Below are 20,045 nucleotides of genomic sequence, written 5' to 3'. Positions count from 1 at the left end.
CACTTTGGGAGGCTGAGGCTGAGGTTGGGAGTTTGAGATCAGCCTGACCAACATGGAGAAACACCATCTCTATCAAAAATACAAAATTAGCTGGGCGTGGTGGCGCATGCCTGTAATCCCAGCTACTCGAGAGGCTGAGGCAGGAGAATCACTTGAACCCAGGAGGCGGAGTTTGCAGTGAGCCCAGATAGAGCCATTGCACTCCAGCCTGGGCAACAAGACTGAAACTCCATCTCAAAAAAAAGAAAGAAAGAAAGAAAGTTGTATTTGAGCTGTGGTCTGAAAACAATAATGATTTTTAATGGTGGGATGGTTGGGATAGAAAATTCCAAATAATAAACACTGCATATGCAAAATCATCAAAGCAAAAAGAAGCAAAGTACATTCTAGAAACCAAAATAAGCCAGCCTAGCTAAAGAACAGTGAGGGAGGGAGAGAGAAGAGGTGGATTTGAGAGATAGCTGGGAGGTAAAATTGACACGAGTTTGGATGCACTGGATCTGGTGTTATCTGGGAGAGGGAGGTATCAAGGATGACTCTTGAATTGCTGATTTTAGCAACTAGTTAGATGATTATGCTATTTGCTTTGAAAAAGAACTGGAGCGATTCCAGGCTTGCAATGGAGGAGGAGGAGAAAGAACATGTTTACTTTCAATTTCAGGTAGAAAAACTTTTATCTGCCTATGGAACCACTTAGAGGAGACAAATGGAGTTCGGAGGAGACATGTGATAGACGTGTAAATTTGAGGGCAGCTGTTGAAGATAAAAATTTTCAGAGACAGAAGAGTCAAAAAAGCTAAAGGAAGGAAGCCTTTCTAAATGCAGGAAGTGATTAAGTCTCAATGTCTGCTGACACATCGGAGAGAATAACTAAAATTCATATATTGGAATTAACCATATGAAGGTCAAATTACTTCAAACTCTTAAACATACCAGTCAGTGGGAGGGCTGGTAGTGGGGGGTGCAACCCTCTCATGGGACGCTCCTGATTGACTCACCTCCACCATAGGGGACTTATTCACATTATTTCTCACTGCCCCACCTACCCATGTTCCCTCAGAAATATTACTTTTACTCAAGCCCTGATTCAAATTTCTCCCCTGAAGAACATTGTTGCCTTGTGTTTTTATTTACAGTGCCCATCACTTTTAATGTTCATTGTGATTTTTATGTATATGTTATCTCTCCCTATGAAAAATATTAGCTCTTTGAGGGCAAGGATCATATTTCTGTCATCCTTGCTTCCACAGTGACTGGCACATGGGATATAAATATGAGTTCAGTTGTACTTTTTAAATTTTCTATTACTCATGAGTTGCTTTTCAATGAATTTATCATTATCCTGTTTCTCTTTTCATGTGCATTTCTGAAAGAGGCTGACAAGATGTTTCCCAGTGAGCTTTGCCAGGTGTCGGCATATTCGTGAAGTCACCATGGATACAAGTTCTGTTCCTCAATTTTGTAAGTCAAAAAATCTTAATTTCACCAGTTAATCTAGTGGTGGCCAGATTCTAGAAAGTATTCACAACAACTGAGTTTATAAAAAATGTATATATATACAGATATATACACATATGTACACATACACACACACACACACACACACACACATACACTCCCCCCAACACACACAAATCTGAAGATAGCATACATTCATGTTAAATATTCCAAATTAAAGAATACTTTGAATGTTTATGAAATGTAGAAAAAATAATATACACATTAAAATATTTAGCTTGTCCATGATTTTCATATTTGATGTTTTGAAAAAGGGAAAGACAATGATAGAGAAGGCAGAATCCATAGATACTGTGAGAGTCGTGGTAAAGTAGGAAGAACATAGCGCATCTGAAATGAAACAAACCAGGGTATCAGTTCCAACTGTGGTTCTTAAGCAATTTTTTATCCTTAAACTGGGAATCACAAAGCCTACCAAATAGGATTATTATGGGAATTAACTGATTCGATTTATAAAAAGTTCCAAGGGCGCTATATTATATGGGTTGAGGCCTCTGGACTCAAACTGAAACATCGGCTTTTCTGGAGCCTTGAGCCTGCCAGTCTTCAAGTAAGAACTACACCATCAACTCTCCTGGGTCTCTAGCTTGCCAACTGCAAATCTTGGGTCTTGTTAGCCTCCGTAATAGCAAGAGTCAATTCCATATATATATGGAATATATAGGATATATATGGAATATATAGGATATATATGGAATATATAGGATATATATGGAATATATAGGATATATATATATATATATATATGGAATATAGGAGATATATCCTATTGGCTGTGTTTCTCTGGAGAACAGACTAATATACATATCTTGGGAGAATGAAAGAGTTTGATGAGGGTCCTCCTAGTGGCATAGTTAATGATAAAACTCACTGTAGATTATTGTCAATATTTGCTGTCTCAACCAATGCCTCCAGATCTCTTAATTGATGTAGCATGCTAAAAGCATACATTTACTAGAAATATTTAGCAATATTTAGAAATCTTAGTCAGCCATTGAATGTTTTCCAAGGTACACAGGTAAACAAATTTCTGATAGCAACACCTATTGCTACTTTTTTCCCTCCCTGACATATCCAGTTGTAACATGATTTCTTTTTCATATTTGCAGCATTATAGTCATAAGGAAATGTTTAATCCATCTCAAAAGTGTTCATTAAAGGCACCGTAGAAGCTAAAACATGTGTTTTTGAAATGCAGTGATTTTTAAAATGTCTCCCCACGCACTCTTTCTGCACACATGGGCATGCACACACTTGCACCATCCATAAAATGTTTAAATGAGAAAAGGAGCGTATTTTATTTGGAACTAAAATAAACTAATCCTATTTTATTGAAAATACTTTAAATTTTACTTAATGAGCTTTTGTCAAAATCTGTGCCACACTTTTTTTTTCCTTAGTTACTGTGGAAATTTTTTTCTGTAGAAAAAAATGTAAGATGCTACCTATGGTTAATTTTTGCACAGTCTTTTGGAATTTTAGTTAACAGATGAGCCACAGTATAAATTTTTTTACTAAAACAGGGCTCCAAAGGCAATATGGATTTGAGAAAACTACTCAACATTTTTATATACGTTTCAGTCAATAATACAATCTTTATTACAAAATATAATTTCAAACATGATAAAAGACAAATTTATAAACTTACTCTTTTTCTCTCCCTTATGTCTAAAGGAAAATAAACATCTTTCCTTGTCCTTGTTAACAGATAATTTTCACACAATGGTAAAATCATGATGCTCACACAGATATAAAAATAAACAGTTGTTTATTGCTATTTAACTCAATTTTTAAAAACAGGCAGATATTATAACTGGTTCAAACAAGAACTCATGAACAGATGCATTTATAGATCAGGAATATTGAAGTAAACGTGCAGATGGGTGCAAAACTGTTTTTCCAGAAGGAGGGGAGGGAAAATTGCAGTCAATTAAACCTCTCTCCAGAAAGGAAAAATTTCATATGCCTGTAGACAATAATTTTGTTTGCATTATTATCAGTTATCTACATTTAACGCAGTGGTAAAATAGCTTCCAAAGAATCAGAACCAGATAACCTGAAGAGGTATTCTCTAGGGCCTAACAATCTGTAGTTTTCCACTGAAGCACATATTTTTCTTTACATTCAAAAATGTAAACCGAGGCTGTGTATGGTGGTGTGTGCCTGCAGTCCCAGCAACTCTGGATGCTGAGGTGGGAAGATGGCTTGAGCTCAGGAGTTCGAGACCAGCCTGGGCAACATAATGAGACCAAATCTCTTAAAAGATAAAAGAAAGCAAACCCTAACCCTGTCTCTACAGCTGTCAATGAGCAAAAATATTAGCATTTAAATGTGTTTTCGTTGTTTGGCCATATACTAACCAAAAGTTTCATAGAGCTTCAGAGGGATAACTTAAAGCCTCACTCCTCCAACCTAGCCAGAGAAATATAGCTTTTAAAAGACTCAGATTAATTCTTTTAAAAGACCCCAACTGTTCAAAGTTTATGATGTTGGAGTCAATGAGGCAGACAGGGGTAGTGGATGGAAGCTGGCTGGAGAGAGAAAGAAGGGAGATGTTGGAAAAAAAGAGGAAAAAGGGAGATGTTGATGCCCTCTATCACTTCTCTGCCCATCATTACCTAATCCTATCTCTAAAAAATAAAAATAAATGTGGGCTTTGTTATTTAGCACAATCATATTTATACATGAATCTATTACTTTTATACCCAGTAATCCACTTTTTAAATTGTGGTATTTTAAAATATATGTAACATAATATTTACCATTTCAATTATTGCTAAGTATAAAATTTAGTAAAATTAAGTGCATTAACATTGATAGGTAACCGTTACCCAATCATCCGTTTTTTTATTCCATACGTTTCCAGGACCTTTTTCCAGGGGAAAGTGAAATGAAGTAGTAAGAGGAAGAAAACTGCAATACATTTTACATAAAGAAAGCTTCTCCTTGTCAGCAGATATTTTTCAAAACATCAGTCTATCACTAATACATTGCTATTGGTGACATTTCATATGTTCATTAAAATTTGCCTGAAAAATTGGTTTGAAATTGTGAAAAACAATAACAGACCTGGGATCTGAGGCTTGTTTGCAAATTTAAAAATCTATTTGTATAAGGCTGCCTTTCAAAGCATCTCCAATATGTCTTTTTCCAACTAATATAAAAGGGTGGACCCATTGCTAGACAATAGTAATAAATAATTTTTAAAAAAGCTAAGACTACATAACAAAGAGAATATGTGTGGCGGTCTTTGGCTGTAATGGTGTTTCCTGATTACCTCAGTCCAGTCACATTTAGAACCTGTCATCATGCCTGTGGGGTTTCCTGACTATGGTTTTTTCAACATGAATAAATCGTTTTACTGATTCATAGGACCTTTTCTCAGCTTGATTCTCTGTTTCCTGATTGGAGCCCACTGCTCCTGAATCTACCTCCAATCAGAGTCATATAATTCATTAAAAACAACAATAATAATAATAGCTAGCACTAATGACATGCTAGACCGTTAATTCTCCCAATAACCCCATTGCAAACTTATGCATGACAAGATTGAGCCTTTGATTGGTTAAATAATAGGCCCAGTCATAAAACTATTAAGTGGTTGAACTTTAATTGATAGGTAATTCATTCAGGCTTTTATTAAATGTTGGCAGGCAGTCATTGACTAGATGCTAGAGCACAGAGGTAAAAAGATAAGAACTCAGGCCTTACGTGGTACAGTTGTGCTTAGAGTCAACTATGGTTAATCACGTACCTGATGGATCTGAACTGGAAAAATTATGATTTGAGGAACTTATAAGCAGTTTTTACCCTTTCAGGCAAATAATGAAATATCTTTAAGGAAATTCTTTACTTTTTTCTTAAAAGTGACCTTTTGATGATACCCCGTAGACAAGAACTGATAAAGCAACTCCCCATAAATTCTTCTTACAAGTTCTTTTTATTATTATTATTATTATTATTATTATTATTATACTTTAGGTTTTACGGTACATGTGCTCAATGTGCAGGTAAGTTACATATGTATACATGTGCCATGCTGGTGCGCTGCACCCACTAACTCGTCATCTAGCATTAGGTATATCTCCCAATGCTATCCCTCCCCCCTCCCCCCACCCCACAACAGTCCCCGAAGTGTGATGTTCCCCTTCCTGTGTCCATGTGTTCTCATTGTTCAATTCCCACCTATGAGTGAGAATATGCGGTGTTTGGTTTTTTGTTCTTGCGATAGTTTACTGAGAATGATGATTTCCAGTTTCATCCATGTCCCTACAAAGGACATGAACTCATCATTTTTTATGGCTGCATAGTATTCCATGGTGTATATGTGCCACATTTTCTTAATCCAGTCTATCATTGTTGGACATTTGGGTTGGTTCCAAGTCTTTGCTATTGTGAATAATGCTGCAATAAACATACGTGTGCATGTATCTTTATAGCAGCATGATTTATAGTCCTTTGGGTATCTACCCAGCAATGGGATGGCTGGGTCGAATGGAATTTCTAGTTCTAGAGCCCTGAGGAATCGCCACACTGACTTCCACAATGGTTGAACTAATTTACAGTCCCACCAACAGTGTAAAAGTGTTCCTATTTCTCCACATCCTCTCCAGCACCTGTTGTTTCCTGACTTTTTAATGATTGCCATTCTAACTGGTGTGAGATGGTATCTCATTGTGGTTTTGATTTGCATTTCTCTGATGGCCAGTGATGGTGAGCATTCTTTCATGTGTTTTTTGGCTGCATAAATGTCTTCTTTTGAGAAGTGTCTGTTCATGTCATTTGCCCACTTTTTGATGGGGTTGTTTGTTTTTTTCTTGTAAATTTGTTGGAGTTCATTGTAGATTCTGGATATTAGCCCTTTGTCAGATGAGTAGGTTGTGAAAATGTTCTCCCATTTTGTAGGTTGCCTGTGCACTCTGATGGTAGTTTCTTTTGCTGTGCAGAAGCTCTTGAGTTTAATTAGATCCCATTTGTCAATTTTGGCTTTTGTTGCCATTGCTTTTGGTGTTTTAGACATGAAGTCCTTGCCCATGCCTATGTCCTGAATGGTAATGCCTAGGTTTTCTTCTAGGGTTTTTATGGTTTTAGGTCTAACATTTAAGTCTTTAATCCATCTTGAATTGATTTTTGTATAAGGTGTAAGGAAGGGATCCAGTTTCAGCTTTCTACATATGGCTAGCCAGTTATATTTCTTCCAAAATCTAGGCTCTGAGTATTTACAGTATGAATTCAGCTGTCAGTGTCAGAAGCAGCAGAGAGCAATTGATTTTAAAATTACAAAAACATGAATAAAAATATTAGGTCATATCTATCCAATCTCTAAGCAGTTTTACAGAGAATGATAACTATAAAGGAATTAACATCAAGGGCATTTGTTCCCTGAGTCTTTCAAGGAGTTTACAGTCTGCTCAGGGAAAAAACAATAAACATTTTCAAAACAAACTTAAATAAATAATTGTCATGAAATAAGCAAATGAAAGAAACCTAAATAAATTATTGTCATGAAATATGCAAATGAAAGAAACATGTAAAAATCTATGATTATTTTCCCTCAGGAACACCCAAAATCTGATGGTACCTCTGCAGATATTCCCATTCTAACTTTGTAGAAGAAGCAATGTTCCTTATTCCCCATAGTACAACTAAAATTTAGCTCCAAAATTTAACCAAGTTTTACTGAAGGCCTGGGAATACTCAAATGTATGGGATAGAATCAGCAACCCCTCCTGAAGTTTTAGACCCCGTGGGACAAACCCTATTTGCAAAGTCCATATCTATTGCTGGTGGGCTTCAAGAGATGGAAGGTTAGTTTTCACCCATGTGAATCTGCAGTCATTTCTACACCTTACCATCTACGCCCAACAGCCCTTGGACCAAGAGAGGAATAAACATTTTCCAATCAGAGGCCAATTCCTTGGATGACTGAGTGTAAGTCTATCCTTTTTCTTCCAGGAAGTGTGCTCTTAACAGCAAGAACTAATCAAGACATTCACAATAGTTCACATTGAACATCCAAAACCCAGGTTATTCAGCCTTTAATAACACTATTCTTAGGACAAAAACCACTTACTCTGAGTAGCCTTTCTCCAAATTTAGTCCAATTCCTTGTTGGAAACTTCACTATGTTATGAGTAGAAGAGAAGGTCAGTTTTGTGTGTCCAACCTTTTATTGATTTAGACGAATATAGCCTTTCAGGAACTTCTTGGGCAAAAACACATAGATGTCTCAAGAACAAATAATGATCTTCAGTTACAGATTGATCTAAATTCAAATTTTAGTACAAAAGATTTTCTCAATATTGAGAGCACACGCAATTTGCATTTATACGTGGATTCAAAGCATCTGATTTTAAACCAACTTATCAATGATCAGAACTTGTAAGAGTCTTTAATTCATCTTCATTGTTGGAGGCTGCCTTGTAAACTAAATTGAATACATAGGTGTTTGCTTCTTCAAATCCTGAAGAGTCAGAGCTCTTCTGCAAATGGCACCTTTATTGTCTTCATTTTAGCTGTTTCCTCTCTCTTATTTTTTTCTTTTTGTCATGTCTGTTATCTCTCCAGTAATCAATTGTGCCTTCCATGTTCTATAAGCTAATCAAGAAATATGATTTGGTAGATTACACAAATGGATTGCTTTGTGCAAGGTAGAAAGCAGGAATTTGCCACCTCCCTTAATAGATTTTTCAGAGAATTTATCCACAGAAGAGCATTTATTTTCGGTGGCTTAATCTTCTTAAGGGTACCATCAACATTCTCAATAATTACCATACTTTAGTTCACTTGTTTGATTGCCTTTTGTACACCTTGAGGAAGAACAATACAGCCTGTTTTCTATTGTGTTTTCCTAGAGCAATTCTGTATCTGTAGACTAGGCTCCCAAATATCTTCTTGAATATAAAGGACTCTATTCTTCCATTCAATGTGAAAAATTTGTACAAATAACTACCCATACATGTCACTCGAATGTGAGGAATAAATAGCTCCCTTAAAATATCAAACACATCATTTAAACTTACTCCCATCAATCATTTTAAATCTGTTATCACACTTCAAACATTTGAATTGGAAAATTTCAGTCATAGTATTATAAAATATTAAAGTCCACAAATTTCCAGAAAACTTGACATATTTTTCTAAAAGTTTTAATTATGACAGAATTTATACCTTTTTAATTGGACTTGAAAATGACTCAGTAGACACCTTATCCCATTTGTGAATTTGTAATCCTGTCGCAAGAGACAATTGAATTGTGCCCTGAAGAGATATATGGTCAGACACAATTGTATACATTTTTAACATGTTGACAATATTATTCTAAATTATCATGCATTTATCTATATTCCACATACTTTTATTTTAGTCAATATGTAATTCAGTACTTATATTTCAAGGATACAAAATTTGATGATATTTTTCTATTTAATTGTTTAAATAAGTCTGATTAGGTTTATATTTATATTAGAAAGCATATGTTTGAATAATAAAGCAAATATTATGTTTAATTTTTAATTGTAGGAAGTCATTTATAGCCACTAAAGGTTGTTGCAATTTGTCTAAATAGCTATATTACTTTTGGCTGTTTTAACTTTCTTTCTTTCTTTTTTTTTTTTTTTTTTGAGATGGAGTCTCTCTCTGTCGCCCAGGCTGGATTGCAGTGGCGCGATCTCGGCTCACTGCAGGCTCTGCCCTGGGTTCACGCCATTCTCCTGCCTCAGCCTCCTGAGTAGCTGGGACTACAGGCGCCCACCACCTCTCCCGGCTAATTTTTTTGTATTTTTTTACTAGAGACAGGGTTTCACCGTGTTAGCCAGGATGGCCTCAATCTCCTGACCTCATGATCCATCCACCTCGGCCTCCCAAAGTGCTTGGATTACAGGCGTGAGGCACCGCGCCCGGCCTTAACTTTCATTTTAAATCAATTTGTAACATCTGCCTGGTTTCTCAATACCATGAGTAAAATAAACACTTTATTTAACATATTGTTCATGCTTATATCTGCATGAGAGTCATAATTTTACCTTTTATCTGAAAATTATTTCAAACAGAATTTTCCAAACCAAGATTATTGTCATAAATTGTATTACCCAGAAGCAGATGCTGAGGTGGAGACTGGAGTATAAGAAGTTTCTTAGAGAGCAATAACTCTCTAAGTAATAGAGAGTAATAGAAAGAGAAAGAGAGGAAGCAGAACTGGGCTGCAGAACGAGTGAAATTGCAAAGCAGTCCTGACATTGCCTCTGTCAGGCCAGTGGTAGCCCATTAAAGAGTTCCGTGCTAGCCATCTACTTCTCCTGCCTTAGTCATGCAATGCGGGCTTCCCAGAGAAGGCTGTGACCTCATTCAAGGAAGCTCCCTACCCCTAAGACAAATCCTGCATTCTCCTTCTTTCTCTTTCACACGTATAAATTTGCCTAAAGGATACCTGCAAGCCATCACATAACCTTTGACTTGCACTTTTTGTGTGTTTCACAAAGCTGAGTGAACTAGCACAGGAGTTAGCAGGAGTCCTCCTGGAAACTATTTCTACATGGGACTGCTAGGCCAGCAGTAACACAACTGCACTTGGAAATGACTGTAAAGCACATAAACACGAGCCCCTAATTCCATGCTCAGTGTATCGCCTTAGACAGATTCCGGAAATGCTTGTAGCCGCTGCCAAACCACAGGCACTAGGGAGTGTTAAATAGGAGAAGCAATGTGACTTATCCAATGGCAGTTTCTTAAAAAATCTTACATTTGCCAAAGTCACAAAAGCATATATCCATATGAACACATGGCAAGGGCTCCGAAGGAGCTCACCCTGAAACTGAAGCATCATTTTCTTCATAGCAAATCTATTTTTAAGTATATGTATGAGTTCAGTGTCACAGGGGAGTACAGAAGATAGAGTGACTAAATACCAGGAAAACTTTACCAAGGAGATGATATTTGCTCTTGCTAGGAAAAGAGGAGGCAGCAGGTAGAGAGAAAATACTAGACTTACAGATCAACAGGAAATACATAAAATGAGTGTAGCTTTAAAGACCTGGTTTGGATAAACATTCTAAATTTGAATGCTTATCTCAATCTCTAGATGTTTTCTGAAAACCAACTACATTTAGAAAATAGGAATGTAAATATTCTGAGAATAGATTCTTTCCTCTGTGAACTTTTGCCTGAAGAACAAACTTGCCTTGCTTCCCAGTAGGTATAAAACAAGAATCTGGGCTAGACTTCTCTTAAAGGAGACATAACAAGCTATCAATAATATTCCATTTGTAATATTGATCAAATAAAACAGTGTATCTCTTTAATTCCTCTCCCAGACTCTCATTCCTTTACTGTTGTTTTTTCTTTACTTCTCATTCTCCCTTTTTTTTCCCTTCATTTTTAATGCACCCCATTAAATAAAAATTCCAATTCTCCTCCCTTCCCACCCTTTCCTAATATGGCCTCTGGAAAACCTCCTTTAATAAAGAAACTCCTATATGTCCTTTATGTCTTCCTGCCATAGCTTTGCCTTAATTGAGATCTGCTTCTTTTTCCTATTGAGAAAGATTTTTTTTTAGCTCCTAAATTTAGGGCAACTGTACAGTTTATCATTCTAACTGGAAAATTTCAAAGAGTGAAAAGTGGGGTGTTGGGGGGCAGTCTGTTTATCATAAGGCTGGGATCACAGGCATAAAACTGAACTGCCTGGGACAAGCCAAGATGTCTGTTAATCTACCTTAACCACAAACATGGAATTACAGTTGGGTCAGAAAAAAAAGAAGTGAAGTTTCTTAATCTCCATCGTCACTTCCAAAATATTTTTTCACTATTATTTGACAGTTCATCACCCAGATAACTGTATTGCCAGCCTAGAACAGGGGTCAGCAAGCTATAGCCTGCAGGCCACGCCTGTTTTTACAAATAAATTTTTATCTGAATACAGCCACAGTCTTCATTTGCATATTGTCTGGCTGCTTTTAGCTACAGTGGCAGAGTTGAGTGATTGCAACAGAGCAGAATGGCTCCATAAAGCCGAAAAGATTTACTGTACAGTCCTGTAAACAAAAGTTTGCTGATCCCTGGAATCCACTGTAAGTGGGGGTCTGAGCAGGTATGTGTCTATTGCTCTTACTCATCATGTATATCAAAACAACACATCAAGCACAGAGTAGATGCTCAGTATTTGTTTTATAAATAAATAAAATGTAAAATAAAGCTACAATAACTAATATGCATGAACAGACTCATCTATTGAACAGAAAACACAAAGTCTCCCTGATAGTTACCAGTATTTAGCATAGGTATTTAGTATTTAGTAAATTTTCTACAAAAGAAAAAAAATGGCTTACAAAGTAAATAAACTTGAAAAAAAATTAAACTGTTTGGAAAAATTATATATTTACCTTAGCTATTTTGTGTGCAGAAAAAATGTTTTCTAGTTAGATTGGAAACATCTGCCAACCACACTGATGCTCTCCTCTTTGAACTGCAGAAGTAACTCTGACCCCCTGCTCTGGCTTGAGCTCCTCCCTGTTCCACACACTCGGCTCTCACTCCACTCATTTTGTTTTCTTCTTTCTCCAGGATCTTCCATCTCTACCCCTTCTAACTCTTACTCAAGAGTCAATGGTTACATACAATGGCTCTTCAGTCAAATTTCCTGGGTCTGATCCTGGCTCTAACTCTAGCTAGTTAATCTTGGGTAAGTTTTTAACCTTTCTGTGCTTTACTAGGCTTGTCTTAAAAATAAGGAGAGTTATCTCATAGATGCCTCATAAATTGTTTGTGAGAAGTAAACACAACACTTCATACAAAGTGCACGAACACTAACACATAATTAGCACTTGATTTTTTTAAAAAAATCGTAAAAAATAAAATTATATTTAAGGCTAACCTATCTTTAAAAATCCAAATGGTGTGTGACTCTATATCCCTCTTTATATGCCCTTCCCTTCTCAGACAAGTTCTTTGAAAGAGTAGTCCTAATAAATTCCAATGCTCCTTTTTACCTCCATCCTTCCAACAAACTGCTCTTCTCTCAAGGGCCCCTGATGACCTAATCTCCAACATCAAGGAAAATGTTTCACTGCACATTTTTAAATAAACTGCTGCATTTTCCTGTTAGCTACTAGATCCTTTTGAAATTCTCTTCTCTCTTACCATCTGTGAAAACAATTTCTTTTGGTGATATACTGAACTATCTGATTAGTCTTGGTCTCCTCTGTGAGCCCTTTTGCCTCTGTTAAAAGATGGTGAATCTCCAAAGTTCTATGTAAGTTCTCCTCTCTTATAATTCTATTCCCTCTCACTGGAAGGTTAGATGAATGCCTCTGACTGTATCTACATCAGAGGATGTGTCTTTCGATCTCTGGAGTCACATGTGCAAATGATTCTGTACATATCTAATTGCTTACATCACAGATCTTTCACAACCATCATATCCAAAACTGCACACATCATCTTTTACCTCCACCCATTATTGCATACTTTCATTAATGGTCTCACTAGCTACCTAACTGGTCAAGCCAGAAATCCTGTGGTCCTATGGCTCCTTCAGTGCTACTGAAGGAATTCTGTCTAGAATGAGAAAACTGTGTATTTTGAAGGCAGAACAATCTGGCTTAAATACAGCTCTTGGACTATTTAACTGGTATTCTTTGGCATGTGAAAAACATTATTCGATCTTCAAGTTCCTCTTCTATAAAAATGGGGCAGCAGCCAGGTGCGGTGGCTCATGCCTGTAATCCCAGCACTTTGGGAGGCTGAAGCGGGTAGATTACTTGAGGTCAGGAGTTCAAAACCAGCCTGGCCAGCATGGTGAAACCCCATCTCTACTAAAAATAGAAAATTAGCTGGGCATGGTGACGCTATGATGTAGTCCCAGCTATGCAGGAGGCTGAGTCAGGAGAATCGCTTGAACCCAGGAGGCAGAGGTTGCAGTGAGCCGAGATTGTGCCATTGCACTTCAGCCTGGGCAACAAGAGTGAAACTCCGTCTCAAAAAAAAAAAAAAAAAAAAGTGGGGCAGCAGTACTAAATTCACAGATTTGTGGGGGGAGATTTAATGGTAATCTGCCACCACATGAATGCTCCCCTCCCTCAATTGCAGAAGAAACTGCACCTCTGCTCTGGCTTGGGCTCCTTCCTGTGCCAAATATTCAGGCTCTAACTCCATCCGTTTTGTCTATATAATATATAAAAGCACTTAACATGAAACCCATAGTAGACTTTCAAAAAATACTAATTTGCCCTGCCTGTCTTCATTGACCACACATCCAGTTCATCACTTTCTCTGTCTTCTTTCTATATGGTTTTCAACCCCATTTTTTCTTTTCCATTCCTAGTGCCACTACCTTAGAGCCACCCTTCATTGTTGCTCACTTGAATCAGCAACACCTTCAGCTAGTCTCCTAGCTTCCAGTGTAAACATCCCCTAAATCATCCTTTACCTTTAGAATGTGCTTTTTGAAAATTTTGAAATCGTACTTACATCTCCTTTCTTTCTTTCCCTTTATACCAAAATTCCTTGAATGAGTTGTGTCTGTGCCCACTTTGCCCACTCCCATATGCTCTTAAATCTTCTAATCGATTTTTCATAAAACATGCTTCTATTAAATTCACCATCATACTTTACACTGCACTATCTAGCCTGTATTCTCAGTCCATTTTATTTTCACTGACCTGTCAACATTATTGAACTCATTAGCTGACTTTCTGCCCCTTGAAATATTATTTTTTTCTCTCGACGTTTAAAATATAACATTATCTGGGTTTTTCTCTCTCTCTCTGGACTCTTTCTCAGTCTCCTTGATGTTTTATCTTCATTACCTGATCTCTAAATATGGAAACCTTCTAGGACTTTTTCCTTCAGGATATTCTCCCCATGTCAATATTCAGTCTTTACGGGATTTCATCTAATCTCATAGTATGGTATAATATCCCATCTATATGCTGAAGATCCCTGCATTAATACATTCATGCTGATCCCGTCTCCAAAATTCAGACTCATATAACCAACTGCCTTATCTATATCTCTGCTTGGATGCCCAATACTAATAATCACCTCAAGTTTAAGTATCCAAAGCTGAACTACTAATAACTCTCCACCACCATCGCCAACACAAAACTGTCGTTCACAGTCTTCCTATCTCAATAAATGGCAACTCTAGGAAGGCGTATTAGCAGAAAGTGGAGGTTGCGATGTAGATGTAGTTAATAATTAACCTGTGTTAACTAATTATAACCCTAGTTAAAACCAGTGGTCTGTCAGGTGCAGTGGCTCACACCTGTACTCCCAGCACTTTGGGAGGCCAAGGTGGGAGGATCACCTGAGCCCGGGAGTTTGAGACCAGCCTGGGCAACATGGCAAAACCCTGTCATTTCACCATTAAAGATTTTTTACGTCTATGGATTAGATTAGTAGTATTTAATTTTCCTTATTAGCTTGAATTCAATGAATCCCTGTCTTAATTTTGCTTCTTTAGGTGGAGGGAAGCCTATACATTAATATACTAATTAATTGGAAGTATAATCCTAGGGCACCAAAAGTGAGAGAAAAAGAAAGTGAGGCAAAGAAGATTGAAAAAAAATGCAAGGGGATATATTATCTATCGCTATCTGACAAGCCTTAAAATGACATGTCTGGAAAACTTGTGTAATGAAACAGTCCATTGGCAGGAAAAATAAGAAATTTATCTGCTGTCTCTTTTGTGTTTCTTACCAACTATTGGTCAAAATTTGCCCTGGTCCTCTTTGTTGTGTCCTGGTTCCTATGGCAGCCTCTGGTGAAGTGAGATCCCAAATTCTGCAGTGGTAGCTGCAGTGGGGATAGTAATACAGAGTCTGAAAGCTAGGCAAGTCCAGGAAGCTCTGAGGTGACATGTGGACAGTGTTTGACAAACCCCCATATAACTCCATCAGCAGATTTAATAGTAAATGCCTCCTAAACACCAATGGAATTTATTTCTCCTCTCAGCAAGAACTCACATCTATGCTTCAATACTTTCAAGTGATTTTTTAATTAGAAGAAAATAGTAATTTAGAAGTACTATCTGGCCAGGCATGGTGACTCACACCCATAACCCCAGCAGTCTTGGAGGCCCAGGCAGGAGGCTTGTTAGAGGCCAGGAGTTCGAGATCAGTCTGTACAACATAGGGAGACCACATCTGTACAAAAAATTGTTTAAAAATTATCTGGGCATGGTGGTGCACACCTGTGGCCCCAGTGTACTCTAGAGTACACTGTGTACTCTAGATGAGGTGAAAGAGTCACTTGAGCCCAGGAGGTCAAGACTGCAGTGAGCCGTGATAACGCCACTACACTCCAGCACAGGTGACAGACTGAGACCCTATCTCAAAAAAAGAAAAGAAAAGAAAAGAAAATCAATACTATCTGATAGCTGTTATTTTTAAAATGAATATCAACTTACATGTTGCTTACAATTGTGGAATAGCTTGAAAATACATAGGCATTTGGGACTATTAGTTCATTGTTTTATGAATATTCACAGTTAGAGTTTCTCACTCATTTCCTAAATTATTTCTCAAATTAGAAATAACCTGATACTACATTTTATTCTAACCTTACTTTTCAATCTCTTTGATGTTTAGAATGTCGATGGCTAAGGCAAATTTCATGACTTTTTAATATCTAATCATAAAATTTTTCTTCATAAAGTTTGAGTTTGAACTCCTGTACCAAGGATTTTTTACCATTTCCGTTTTTACTATTTTTGGACCCAGCTGACTAGAATAATATTTGTATGTGAATTAGCTGTGAAGTCTACACAGATTTACAAATAAAATATCGTTGTTAGAAAACTTGGCCGGGCGCGGTGGCTCACGCCTGTAATCCCAGCACTTTGGGAGGCCGAGACGGGCGGATCATGAAGTCAGGAGATCGAGAGCATCCTGGCTAACATGGTGAAACCCCGTGTCCACTAAAAATACAATAAATTAGCCAGGCATGGTGGCGGGTGCCTGTAGTCCCAGCTACACCGGAGGCTGAGGCAGGAGAATGGCGTGAACCCAGGGGGCGGAGCTTGCAGTGACCTGAGATAGCGCCACTGCACTCCAGCCTGGGTGACAGAGCGAGACTCAGTCACAAAAAAAAAAAAAAAAGAAAAACTTATTTTGGCACTAAATTTTATGGCAGGCTACTACTGAATGGTAATGTTACTTGTTTTAAAGCTACCTCAAGAATAAATTAGTCTACCTATTTAAAACTCCACCTTTGACACAATCTGGTGTTAACTAAATGAGTAATTCTAAATTCTGGAATAGATGATCAATATTAAAAAGTCTACAGTTTATTTTACATACAAATAATTGAGTTATTTTAAGAAAAGTACAAAAATAAATATTAATATCTATTTAAATTATACTGACAGGAAAAATTTTGATTTTTTTAAGTGATTGTAATATTAGTTCAATAAATATCATCCATTAGGCCCAAAGGTTTGAAATAGTGCTTATAATATGAAGAACTTTCTTTACAAAATTCTTAATTTTCACCTCCATTTAACATGTTCTGTAACATTCTCTTTCTTGATATGAAGGCTGGTTACAGAACTCCTCCTTGTTTTACACAGTAAATGTGGAACTAGGTGTGAATATAAATTTGTTTAAATTAATAATTGCCATTCAATAGCCTTCTGAGTTCATTTCCATCAGATTTATTTAAAATTGTTTTTAGAGTACAGTAATAGTGAGAGTTGAGTTTCACATATAACGTTCATGAGGGAACAAAATGTTCTCAAACACAAATTTTGAAAGCAGTCTTACAGTGTCTTGTATTGGCTAGATCATGCAGATAAATCTTTATGAGTGTATCACTTTGATAGGAAAATACATTCAATTATTACTAATAACTTCTTCATATATAAAAGACAATATTTTATTTGCTTTTCCTAAACCAAACTGGTGCATGCCATACTTGGTCATAGTAAATAAAAGAAAAGATAATATCAACATCTTTCTTCTAGTGAGCAGAATTCAGGAAAGTTCTCAACATGAATACATTGTGGTCAGGTTTATAGACAGGTTTATTAGGCAGTAGGTTTAAAGAATATTCATGTACTATTAATACCAAGTGGTGATAAGCAGTGATAAAATATCTTACACTACCCAGTTCTGTTATAGAAACAAAAAAGGCAAATTTTATTACTTCCAAAAGTGTATCTCTTTTTTTTGAAATAGAGTTTTGCTCTTTTTGCCCCGGCTGGAGTGCAATGGCGCAATCTCAGCTCACTGCAACCTCCACCTCCTGGGTTCAAGAGATTCTCCTACCTTAGCCTCCTAAGTAGCTGGGAGCTACCACTATGCCCGGCTAATTTTTTGTATTTTTAGAAGAGATGGGGTTTCGCCATGTTAGTCAGCTGGTCTCGAACTCTAGACCTCAGGCGATCCACCTGCCTCAGCCTCCTAAGGTGCTGGGGTTACAGGTGTGAGCCACCTTACCCGGCCAAGTGAATCTCTTTTTATAAACCATTGTTTTAAGGTAGTCTCTTGTTTGATGTTTCAAAGTAATTCATCTATTTTAGTGGCAGTAACTCATTAGCCCTATCGACCTACAAAGATTTCTGGTAATATAACATCAAAATAGTAAGAATAGTGTTGTTGACATTAGGCTAAGTACACAAATAAAAAATAAAAGATTAATTTAGTATTGCAAAAATTTGAATCTATAACGCAAGAGATCCTAGTGAATCTAACTAGCAATTGAACCAGCTGTAGGCAATTAATGCCAGATTCAAACTAAAGAGTAAAGACAAATTACAAACAGTTCGGAGAAGGCTTTTTATAGACCACTAGGTGCCACTGTTTTGTGAAAAACTTATTAAATGATATAATGGAACTCTAACTTATATTCCTTTTTTAAAAAATCACATCTTGAATTGGGATGTTGCTATATCATAGTTCTAAAGTGAGTAAATTTCTTTGTCTCTGGGATTAGTTAAACTTACAGCAAAATGAAAGTAATATAGTATTTGAAATAAGTTATAAAGCCCAAAATTTATCATTATCAATGTAAATTTTTGGCTGTTAAACCTGAGCCATCATTGATCTGGAAACAGTGATTTTGAACTGAAAGCTTAAGTGGTTTGACTGTATGTAATAAGAGGGCTGCATAAGCATATTTAAACTGTGCCATATTACTTGGGCCCAAAATACTTTCTTTGAAAAAGAAACATGATTGCTTACAGAAATTTAGGAACGGCACCACCCATAAGGTAGCGTGAGAAGATTTCTTGAAGGCAGCTGTCTTTAATCCATCAACTGGCATTGATCTCAAATTAGATATAAATGAGTCCACATCAAAACTACAGAGGAGGAGATCATCTTCAGAAGTAACCAACCTATTGATATTAAAATACAGAAGACCCTTTTCTTTTAAATATGCTGCATTTTAAAGGATGATTCTACTTATTTTCCAAAATGAACCTAAGCAAAATCGTTAATACAATCCTTTAGTGTCAGGCAGAGATACAGTATTTTTTTCAGTACTTATGGAAGTTTGGTGGAAAGATGTAATAGATGAGTATTTATTCTTTATTTTTCTTTCTCTCTTTTTTTTTCTTTTTCGGCCAGTAAACAGAATTTATTAGTAAGCATAAGTCAGATCGGCATGGCCCAAGGAGACAGTGCTGCCAAAAGCCTTCATGAGTGCAGAACCTGCCACTTGTCCAAAGGGCTGTGATTGGGAATTTACTTGACCCCACAACCATCAGGGATGAGATGCTTCTCAGCCACTTTGTCTTCAAATTTGTCAGCATTAAACTTGGTGAAGCCCCACTTCTTGGAGATATGGATCTTCTGCCATCCAGGGAACTTGAACTCAACCCTGCCTAAGGCTTCAATCACATGGTCCTTGTTCTGAAGCTTGGTGAGGATAAACATGATGACTTGACCAATGTGGACCCTGGCCACAGTACCCTGGGGTTTTCCAAAGGCCCCTCACATACCCGTCTGGAGCCTTTCAGCCCCAGCACAGGACAACATCTTGTTGATGCAGATGACATGGACGCGATGGAGCTACACTCAGATGTGAAAGCCATCTCTGCCCCAACTTTTCACCATGTACTTATTGGCACAAATACGGCAGCCTCCAGGGCTTCAGAAGACAGCAGCTCATATTCATCAGACACCATGTGGCCACAGAGTGGGAACTCATCCACTTTTGCCTTCTTTCGACCCAAAGATATGGATCTCAGCAGACACGAGACTTTGGGTACGGCTGTTTTTTACAATACCAATAACAAGGAGCAGGATGGTGACCCCTGGTGACACAGGAACTTCGCCAGTGCGTGGAAGAGACACTGCACTCCTGTACTTTTCAACTAACGCTAATATCTAAATGTTTATAAAGTATTCCTTTGAATAGACTAATGGCTTTCCAAATCTAACCAAAGTAACTAAAGCAACTAATGTTGACTAACAAGCTATCATCTTTTTATTAGACAAATGATGTCTAATGAGCTATCATCTGATTAATTTTTTAGATACTCAAGATAATATACTGTTGTAACACAGGATACTCTATTAGTTATCTAT

General features: G+C 37.1%; 1 pseudogene; it reads right to left on the bottom strand.

Moving 5' to 3' along the window:
- Positions 1-19,151: 19,151 nt before the first annotated feature.
- LOC100433283 (large ribosomal subunit protein uL16-like) lies at positions 19,152-19,684 on the bottom strand (annotated as a pseudogene).
- Between the last annotated feature and the right edge of the window lie 361 nt (positions 19,685-20,045).

Source organism: Pongo abelii, chromosome 6 (assembly GCF_028885655.2).
Source record: "Pongo abelii isolate AG06213 chromosome 6, NHGRI_mPonAbe1-v2.0_pri, whole genome shotgun sequence".
NCBI lineage: Eukaryota > Metazoa > Chordata > Mammalia > Primates > Hominidae > Pongo > Pongo abelii.
This window is presented reverse-complemented; position numbering and strand designations above follow the sequence as displayed.